General features: G+C 41.8%; 1 protein-coding gene across 1 annotated transcript in view; it reads right to left on the bottom strand.

Moving 5' to 3' along the window:
* Positions 1 to 10506, bottom strand: part of Vwc2 (von Willebrand factor C domain containing 2) — a 140640-nt gene that overhangs the window by 46810 nt on the left and 83324 nt on the right.

Here is a 10506-nt window from a genome sequence, read left to right as displayed (position 1 = left end):
AGATTCCAGACAACTAGTCCCTGACCCTAAGCATGCTGACATTCTCCCACTCGCCAGTCCTAAGCCGGCTTGTCCATCTGTGCTGGCTGGTATTACGTCAACTTGACACAAGCTAGAGTTATCTAAAAGGAGGGAACCTCAAATGAGAAAAGGCCTTCATAAGATCCAGATGTAAGACATTTTTTTTAAAATTAGTGCTTGCTGGGGAAGGGCCTAAAACATTGTGGGTGGTGCCATCCCTGGACTGGTGGTCCTGGGTTTTATAAGAAAGCAGGTTGAGCAAGCCATGGGGAACAAGCCAGGAAGCATCATCCTTCAATGGCCTCTGCAGCAGCTCCTGCCTTCAGTTACCAACCTGCTTGAGTCCCTGTCCTGGTTTCCTCAGTGATAGACTACAATGTACAAGTTAAGGCCAATAAACCCTTTCATCTCCCACTTGCTCTCTGATCATAGTGTCTAATCACGGGAGTAGGAACCCTAAGACACCAACCTTGGCCACTTATTCTTCTTGAAGATGCCAAAGTTCATGGTGTAATTCTGTCTTCCCCGTGCAGCCTTTGGTTTGTAACCAATCTGTGCCTCCAGATTTGTCCCCTGACTTCTTTTGATATGTGTGAGTAAAGGGAACTTTTCCAGTGACAATTGTCTTGAGATATTAACCTTACCTAATACTGAGATATTACCATACCCAAGAAGCAAAAAAAAAAAAAAAAAGAAAAAAGAAAAAAAAAAGGTTCTGTTGTAAATTTTAAAAAAGGCTGCCTTTTACCCCGCCATGTCTGACACAGCAGTGCCCCAAGATATCTAATAGATATCTTAATCTCATTTAGCTGTCTCACCGGCTCTGCTCCATCCCATATCACACTGCAGAAGGCCTCTCTCTGAGTCTGGCTGTAATCTCTCTACCCATCCAGTTCCCAAGGCAGGTTGCCACCATGGCAGAAATATATATCCTAATTCCATGGCGGCTCAGCGTCCCAGCCACCACATGCTCTCTTAAATTTAAATTGCCACATGAAAAAACACACAACACAATAACCTTTGATCCGATTGATAAGACATAATTGCCCACCTAAACATACAAAACCTTGTACATATCCATCCCTTGAGAATATTCATAACAATGTGTAAATACACAGAGTGGAATCTTAACATCAGCCTCCATGTTTCTCTCTCTCTCTCTCTCTCTCTCTCTCTCTCTCTCTCTCTCTCTCCCTCTCTCACTCCTTACCTTCCCATCTCCTCCTCTTCACTCAAACTTTTCTCCCACCCATCCTTCCTTCTCATCCGATGACAGGACTCATTCTATCTTGTACCTGCCTTCACCTTATAACATCCTACAGGGTCCTACCATCTAATATGTCTTTAGGAAGGGTAAAATGAAGCTGTGATAGTCAGGGACCACCGCACAGGCTCTATACCCTTGATCATTAAACAATAAGACTCCAATATAGGTAACACCACTATGCCAAGTTAAATATGAATACTTCAGTATTATAGATATCAAACGACTTGCCGAAATCCACATGTCACTTATATACGGACTAGTACTTACATTATAAATTACTCACATGTATCCTTTCCTAATACTACATCATTTAAGGCAGTGCTTCTCAACCTTCCTAATGCTGTGACCCTTTAATACAGCTCCTCATGTTGTGGTGTTCCCACCCATAAAATCATTTTTGTTGTTAGTTCATAACTGTAATTTTGCTATTGTTACAAACTGTAATGTAAGTATCTGAGTTTTGTGATGGTCGTAGATGACACCTGTGAAAAAGTTGTTTGACCTCCAAAGGAGTGACAATCCACAGGTTGAGAACCACTACTTTAACAGATTCTTACATCCTGGCAGTGAGCATTTTAAGATTTATTATTCTTAAAACAAAGCCATCTATATAACTCGCCATTTCTTTTTTGTCACCCAGCAAGTAACAAGCCACATTTAAAAGATATTCACCCCTTTCACACAGACCTTCTACTTAAAGTTGGGTTAAATTATACAGGTAACTTCCTGGTTGCTGCCGCCGCAGAGAGCTCCTGGGCAGTACCCCGCAAGCAAACTTGAGCCTTGGGACCACAGGTAAGACCAACTTTTCTGCTGCAAGAGACCTGCCTGGTGAACTCGGGACACACAGAGGCAGAATTCCTCTAGGACCGGGCACTTCCTGTGTTTACCAGGAGTCCCACACCAGCGGATCTCAGCCCGCAGCAGCTCTCTGCTCCCAGACCGCGTGGGAGAGAGACCTCACCGCCTGGTCAGGTGGGCACTCCTGAGGCTGCAGAGCAGAAGAGACCACCAACACTGCCCACCCCTGCTCACATCCCTGGCCCAAGAGGAAACTGTATAAGGCCTCTGGGTTCCCGTGGGGGAGGGCCCAGGACCGCTGCATCTAAGACACCGCTGGAACCTGAAGGAACAGACCGGATAAACAGTTCTCTGCACCCAAATCCCGTGGGAGGGAGAGCTAAACCTTCAGAGAGGCAGACACGCCTGGGAAACCAGAAGAGACTGCACTCTGCACACATCTCGGACGCCAGAGGAAAACACCAAACGCCATCTGGAACCCTGGTGCACTGAAGCTCCCGGAAATGGCGGCGCAGATATTCCTGGTTGCTGCCGCCACAGAGAGCTCGTGGGCAGCACCCTGCGTATGAACTTGAGCCTCGGGACCACAGGTAAGACCAACTTTTCTGCTGCAAGTGACCTGCGTGGTGAACTCAAGACACAGGCCCACAGGAACAGCTGAAGACCTGTAGAGAGGAAAAACTGCAAGCCCGAAAGCAGAACACTCTGTCCCTATAACAGGCTGAAAGAAAACAGGAAAACAGGTCTACAGCACTCCTCACACACAGGCTTATAGGACAGTCTAGCCACTGTGAGAAATAGCAGAACAAAGCAACACTAGAGATAATCAGATGGCGAGAGGCAAGTGCAGGAACCCAAGCAACAGAAACCGAGACTACATGGCACCATCGGAGCCCAATTCTCCTATCAAAACAAACATGGAATATCCAAACACACCAGAAAAGCAAGATCTAGTTTCAAAATCATATTTGATCATGATGCTAGAGGACTTCAAGAAAGACGTGAAAAACTCCCTTAGAGAACAAGTAGAAGCCTACAGAGAGGAATTGCAAAAATCCCTGAAAGAATTCCAGGAAATCATAAATAAACAAGTAGAAGCCCATAGAGAGGAGTCACAAAAATCCCTGAAAGAATTCCGGGAAAACACAATCAAACAGCTGAAGGAATTAAAAATGGAAATAGAAGGAATCAAAAAAGAACACATGGAAACAACCCTGGATATAGAAAACCAAAAGAAGAGACAAGGAGCTGTAGATACGAGCTTCACCAACAGAATACAAGAGATGGAAGAGAGAATCTCAGGAGCAGAAGATTCCATAGAAATCATTGACTCAACTGTCAAAGATAATGTAAAGCGGAAAAAGCTATTGGTCCAAAACATACAGGAAATCCAGGACTCAATGAGAAGATCAAACCTAAGGATAATAGGTATAGAAGAGAGTGAAGACTCCCAGCTCAAAGGACCAGTAAATATCTTCAACAAAATCATAGAAGAAAACTTCCCTAACCTAAAAAAAAGAGATACCCATAGGCATACAAGAAGCCTACAGAACTCCAAATAGATTGGACCAGAAAAGAAACACCTCCCATCACATAATAGTCAAAACACCAAACGCACAAAATAAAGAAAGAATATTAAAAGCAGTAAGGGAAAAAGGTCAAGTAACATATAAAGGCAGACCTATCAGAATCACACCAGACTTTTCTCCAGAAAGTATGAAGGCCAGAAGATCCTGGACTGATGTCATACAGACCCTAAGAGAACACAAATGCCAGCCCAGGTTACTATATCCTGCAAAACTCTTAATTAACATAGATGGAGAAACCAAGATATTCCATGACAAAACCAAATTTACACAATATCTTTCTACAAATCCAGCACTAGAAAGGATAATAAATGGTAAAGCCCAACATAAGGAGGCAAGCTATACCCTAGAAGAAGCAAGAAACTAATCGTCTTGGCAACAAAACAATGAGAAGAAAAGCACACAAACATAACCTCACATCCAAATATGAATATAACAGGAAGCAATAATCACTATTCCTTAATATCTCTCAACATCAATGGCCTCAACTCCCCAATAAAAAGACATAGATTAACAAACTGGACACACAACGAGGACCCTGCATTCTGCTGCCTACAGGAAACACACCTCAGAGACAAAGACAGACACTACCTCAGAGTGAAAGGCTGGAAAACAACTTTCCAAGCAAATGGTCGGAAGAAGCAAGCTGGAGTAGCCATTCTAATATCAAATAAAATCAATTTTCAACTAAAAGTCATCAAAAAAGATAAGGAAGGACACTTCATATTCATCAAATGAAAAATCCACCAAGATGAACTCTCAATCCTAAATATCTATGCCCCAAATACAAGGGCACCTACATACATAAAAGAAACCTTACTAAAGCTCAAAACACACATTGCATCTCACACAATAATAGTAGGAGATTTCAACACCCCACTCTCATCAATGGACAGATCATGGAAACAGAAATTAAACAGAGACATAGGCAGACTAAGAGAAGTCATGAGCCAAATGGACATAACAGATATTTATAGAACATTCTATCCTAAAGCAAAAGGATATACCTTTTTCTCAGCTCCTCATGGTACTTTCTCCAAAATTGACCATATAATTGGTCAAAAAATGGGCCTCAACAGGTACAGAAAGACAGAAATAATCCCATGCATGTTATCGGACCACCACGGCCTAAAAGTGGTCTTCAATAACAATAGGGAAAGAATGCCCACATATACATGGAAATTGAACAATGCTCTACTCAATGATAACCTGGTCAAGGAAGAAATAAAGAAAGAAATTAAAAACTTTTTAGAATTTAATGAAAATGAAGGTACAACATACCCATACTTATGGGACACAATGAAAGCTGTGATAAGAGGAAAATTCATAGCGCTGAGTGCCTGCAGAAAGAAACAGGAAAGAGCATATGTCAGCAGCTTGACAGCACACCTAAAAGCTCTAGAACACGAGCGAACTTGAGCCTCGGGACCACAGGTAAGACCAAATTTTCTGCTGCAAGAAAGCTGCCTGGTGAGCTTGGGACACACGGAAGCAGAATTTCTCTAGAACCGGCACATTCTGTGTTTACCGGAAGTCCCACACCCGCGGATCCCGGCCCGCAGCAGCTCTCTGCTCCCAGACCCGGTGAGAGAGAGACCCAACCGCCTGGTCAGGTGGGCACTCCTGAGGCTGCAGAGCGGAAGAGACCACCAACACTGCTCACCCCTGCCCACATCCCTGGCCCAAGAGGAAACTGTATAAGGCCTCTGGGCTCCCGTGGGGGAGGGCCCAGGAGCAGCAGGACCCCTGCCGGAGACACCGCCGGACCCTGAAGGAAACAGACCGGATAAACAGTTCTCTGCACCCAAATCCCGTGGGAGGGAGAGCTAAACCTTCAGAGAGGCAGACAGGCCTGGGAAACCAGAAGAGACTGCTCCCTGCACACACATCTCGGACGCCAGAGGAAAAAGCCAAAGACCATCTGGAACCCTGGTGCACTGAAGCTCCCGGAAGGGGCGGCACAGGTCTTCCTGGTTGCTGCCGCTGCAGAGAGCCCCTGGACAGCACCCCACGAGCAAACCTGAGCCTCGGGACCACAGGTAAGACCAAATTTTCTGCTGCAAGAAAGCTGCCTGGTGAACTCAAGACACAGGCCCACAGGAACAGCTGAAGACCTGTAGAGAGGAAAAACTACACGCCCGAAAGCAGAACACTCTGTCCCCATAACTGACTGAAAGAGAGGAAAACAGGTATACAGCACTCCTGACACACAGGCTTATAGGACAGTCTAGCCACTGTCAGAAATAGCAGAACAAAGTAACACTAGAGATAATCTGATGGCGAGAGGCAAGCGCAGGAACCCAAGCAACAGAAACCAAGACTACATGCCATCATCGGAGCCCAATTCTCCCACCAAAACAAACATGGAATATCCAAACACACCAGAAAAGCAAGATCTAGTTTCAAAATCATATTTGATCATGATGCTGGAGGACTTCAGGAAAGACCTGAACACACTTAGGGAAGCACAGGAAAACATTAATAAACAAGTAAAAGCCTACAGAGAGGAATCGCAAAAATCCCTGAAAGAATTCCAGGAAAACACAATCAAACAGTTGAAGGAATTAAAAATGGAAATAGAAGCAATCAAGAAAGAACACATGGAAACAACCCTGGATATAGAAAACCAAAAGAAGAGACAAGGAGCTGTAGATACAAGCTTCACCAACAGAATACAAGAGATGGAAGAGAGAATCTCAGGAGCAGAAGATTCCATAGAAATCATTGACTCAACTGTCAAAGATAATGTAAAGCAGAAAAAGCTACTGGTCCAAAACATACAGGAAATCCAGGACTCAATGAGAAGATCAAACCTAAGGATAATAGGTATAGAAGAGAGTGAAGACTCCCAGCACAAAGGACCAGTAAATATCTTCAACAAAATCATAGAAGAAAACTTCCCTAACCTAAAAAAAGAGATACCCATAGACATACAGGAAGCCTACAGAACTCCAAATAGATTGGACCAGAAAAGAAACACCTCCCGTCACATAATTGTCAAAACACCAAACGCACAAAATAAAGAAAGAATATTAAAAGCAGTAAGGGAAAAAGGTCAAGTAACATATAAAGGGAGACCTATCAGAATCACACCAGACTTCTCGCCAGAAACTATGAAGGCCAGAAGATCCTGGACTGATGTTATACAGACCCTAAGAGAACACAAATGCCAGCCCAGATTACTGTATCCAGCAAAACTCTCAATTAACATTGATGGAGAAACCAAGATATTCCATGACAAAACCAAATTTACACAATATCTTTCTACAAATCCAGCACTACAAAGGATAATAAATGGTAAAGCCCAACATAAGGAGGCAAGCTATACCCTAGAAGAAGCAAGAAACTAATCGTCTTGGCAACAAAACAAAGAGAATGAAAGCACACAAACATAACCTCACATCAAATATGAATATAACGGGAAGCAATAATCACTATTCCTTAATATCTCTCAATATCAATGGCCTCAACTCCCCAATAAAAAGACATAGATTAACAAACTGGATACGCAACGAGGACCCTGCATTCTGCTGCCTACAGGAAACACACCTCAGAGACAAAGACAGACACTACCTCAGAGTGAAAGGCTGGAAAACAACTTTCCAAGCAAATGGTCAGAAGAAGCAAGCTGGAGTAGCCATTCTAATATCAAATAAAATCAATTTCCAACTAAAAGTCATCAAAAAAGATAAGGAAGGACACTTCATATTCATCAAAGGAAAAATCAACCAAGATGAACTCTCAATCCTAAATATCTATGCCCCAAATACAAGGGCACCTACATATGTAAAAGAAACCTTACTAAAGCTCAAAACACACATTGCACCTCACACAATAATAGTGGGAGATTTCAACACCCCACTCTCATCAATGGACAGATCATGGAAACAGAAATTAAAAAGTGATGTAGACAGACTAAGAGAAGTCATGAGCCAAATGGACTTAACGGATATTTATAGAACATTCTATCCTAAAGCAAAAGGATATACCTTCTTCTCAGCTCCTCATGGTACTTTCTCCAAAATTGACCATATAATTGGTCAAAAAACGGGCCTCAACAGGTACAGAAAGATAGAAATAATCCCATGCGTGCTATCGGACCACCACGGCCTAAAACTGGTCTTCAATAACAATAAGGGAAGAATGCCCACATATACGTGGAAATTGAACAATGCTCTACTCAATGATAACCTGGTCAAGGAAGAAATAAAGAAAGAAATTAAAAACTTTTTAGAATTTAATGAAAATGAAGATACAACATACTCAAACTTATGGGACACAATGAAAGCTGTGCTAAGAGGAAAACTCATAGCGCTGAGTGCCTGCAGAAAGAAACAGGAAAGAGCATATGTCAGCAGCTTGACAGCACACCTAAAAGCTCTAGAACAAAAAGAAGCAAATACACCCAGGAGGAGTAGAAGGCAGGAAATAATCAAACTCAGAGCTGAAATCAACCAAGTAGAAACAAAAAGGACCATAGAAAGAATCAACAGAACCAAAAGTTGGTTCTTTGAGAAAATCAACAAGATAGATAAACCCTTAGCCAGACTAACGAGAGGACACAGAGAGTGTGTCCAAATTAACAAAATCAGAAATGAAAAGGGAGACATAACTACAGATTCGGAGGAAATTCAAAAAATCATCAGATCTTACTATAAAAACCTATATTCAACAAAATTTGAAAATCTTCAGGAAATGGACAATTTCCTAGACAGATACCAGGTATCGAAGTTAAATCAGGAACAGATAAAGCAGTTAAACAACCCCATAACTCCTAAGGAAATAGAAGCAGTCATTAAAGGTCTCCCAACCAAAAAGAGCCCAGGTCCAGACGGGTTTAGTGCAGAATTCTATCAAACCTTCATAGAAGACCTCATACCAATATTATCCAAACTATTCCACAAAATTGAAACAGATGGAGCCCTACCGAATTCCTTCTACGAAGCCACAATTACTCTTATACCTAAACCACACAAAGACACAACAAAGAAAGAGAACTTCAGACCAATTTCCCTTATGAATATCGACGCAAAAATACTCAATAAAATTCTGGCAAACCGAATTCAAGAGCACATCAAAACAATCATCCACCATGATCAAGTAGGCTTCATCCCAGGCATGCAGGGATGGTTTAATATACGGAAAACCATCAACGTGATCCATTATATAAACAAACTGAAAGAACAGAACCACATGATCATTTCATTAGATGCTGAGAAAGCATTTGACAAAATTCAACACCCCTTCATGATAAAAGTCCTGGAAAGAATAGGAATTCAAGGCCCATACCTGAACATAGTAAAAGCCATATACAGCAAACCAGTTGCTAACATTAAACTAAATGGAGAGAAACTTGAAGCAATCCCACTAAAATCAGGGACTAGACAAGGCTGCCCACTCTCTCCCTACTTATTCAATATAGTTCTTGAAGTTCTAGCCAGAGCAATCAGAGAACAAAAGAAGATCAAAGGGATACAGATCGGAAAAGAAGAGGTCAAAATATCACTATTTGCAGATGACATGATAGTATATTTAAGTGATCCCAAAAGTTCCACCAGAGAACTACTAAAGCTGATAAACAACTTCAGCAAAGTGGCTGGGTATAAAATTAACTCAAATAAATCAGTTGCCTTCCTCTATAAAAAAGAGAAACAAGCCGAGAAAGAAATTAGGGAAACGACACCCTTCATAATAGACCCAAATAATATAAAGTACCTCGGTGTGACTTTAACCAAGCAAGTAAAAGATCTGTACAATAAGAACTTCAAGACACTGAGGAAAGAAATTGAAGAAGACCTCAGAAGATGGAAAGATCTCCCATGCTCATGGATTGGCAGGATTAATATGGTAAAAATGGCCATTTTACCAAAAGCAATCTACAGATTCAATGCAATCCCCATCAAAATACCAATCCAATTCTTCAAAGAGTTAGACAGAACAATTTGCAAATTCATCTGGAATAACAAAAAACCCAGGATAGCTAAAGCTATCCTCAACAATAAAAGGACTTCAGGGGGAATCACTATCCCTGAACTCAAGCAGTATTACAGAGCAATAGTGATAAAAACTGCATGGTATTGGTACAGAGACAGACAGATAGACCAATGGAATAGAATTGAAGACCCAGAAATGAACCCACACACCTATGGTCACTTGATTTTTGACAAAGGAGCCAAAACCATCCAATGGAAAAAAGATAGTATTTTCAGCAAATGGTGCTGGTTCAACTGGAGGGCAACATGTAGAAGAATGCAGATCGATCCATCCTTATCACCCTGTACAAAGCTTAAGTCCAAGTGGATCAAGGACCTCCACATCAAACCAGACACACTCAAACTAATAGAAGAAAAACTAGGGAAGCATCTGGAACACATGGGCACTGGAAAAAATTTCCTGAACAAAACACCAATGGCTTATGCTCTAAGATCAAGAATCGACAAATGGGATCTCATAAAACTGCAAAGCTTCTGTAAGGCAAAGGACACTGTGGTTAGGACAAAACGGCAACCAACAGATTGGGAAAAGATCTTTACCAATCCTACAACAGATAGAGGCCTTATTTCCAAAATATACAAAGAACTCAAGAAGTTAGACCGCAGGGAAACAAATAACCCTATTAAAAAATGGGGTTCAGAGCTAAACAAAGAATTCACAGCTGAGGAATGCCGAATGGCTGAGAAACACCTAAAGAAATGTTCAACATCTTTAGTCATAAGGGAAATGCAAATCAAAACAACCCTGAGATTTCACCTCACACCAGTGCGATTGGCTAAGATCAAAAACTCAGGTGACAGCAGATGCTGGCGAGGATGTGGAGAAAGAGGAACACTC

This window comes from Rattus norvegicus, chromosome 14 (assembly GCF_021556685.1).
Source record: "Rattus norvegicus strain SHRSP/BbbUtx chromosome 14, alternate assembly SHRSP_T2T, whole genome shotgun sequence".
NCBI lineage: Eukaryota > Metazoa > Chordata > Mammalia > Rodentia > Muridae > Rattus > Rattus norvegicus.
The sequence above is the reverse complement of the archived record's forward strand: the minus strand, read 5'-3'. Positions and strand labels throughout refer to the sequence as shown.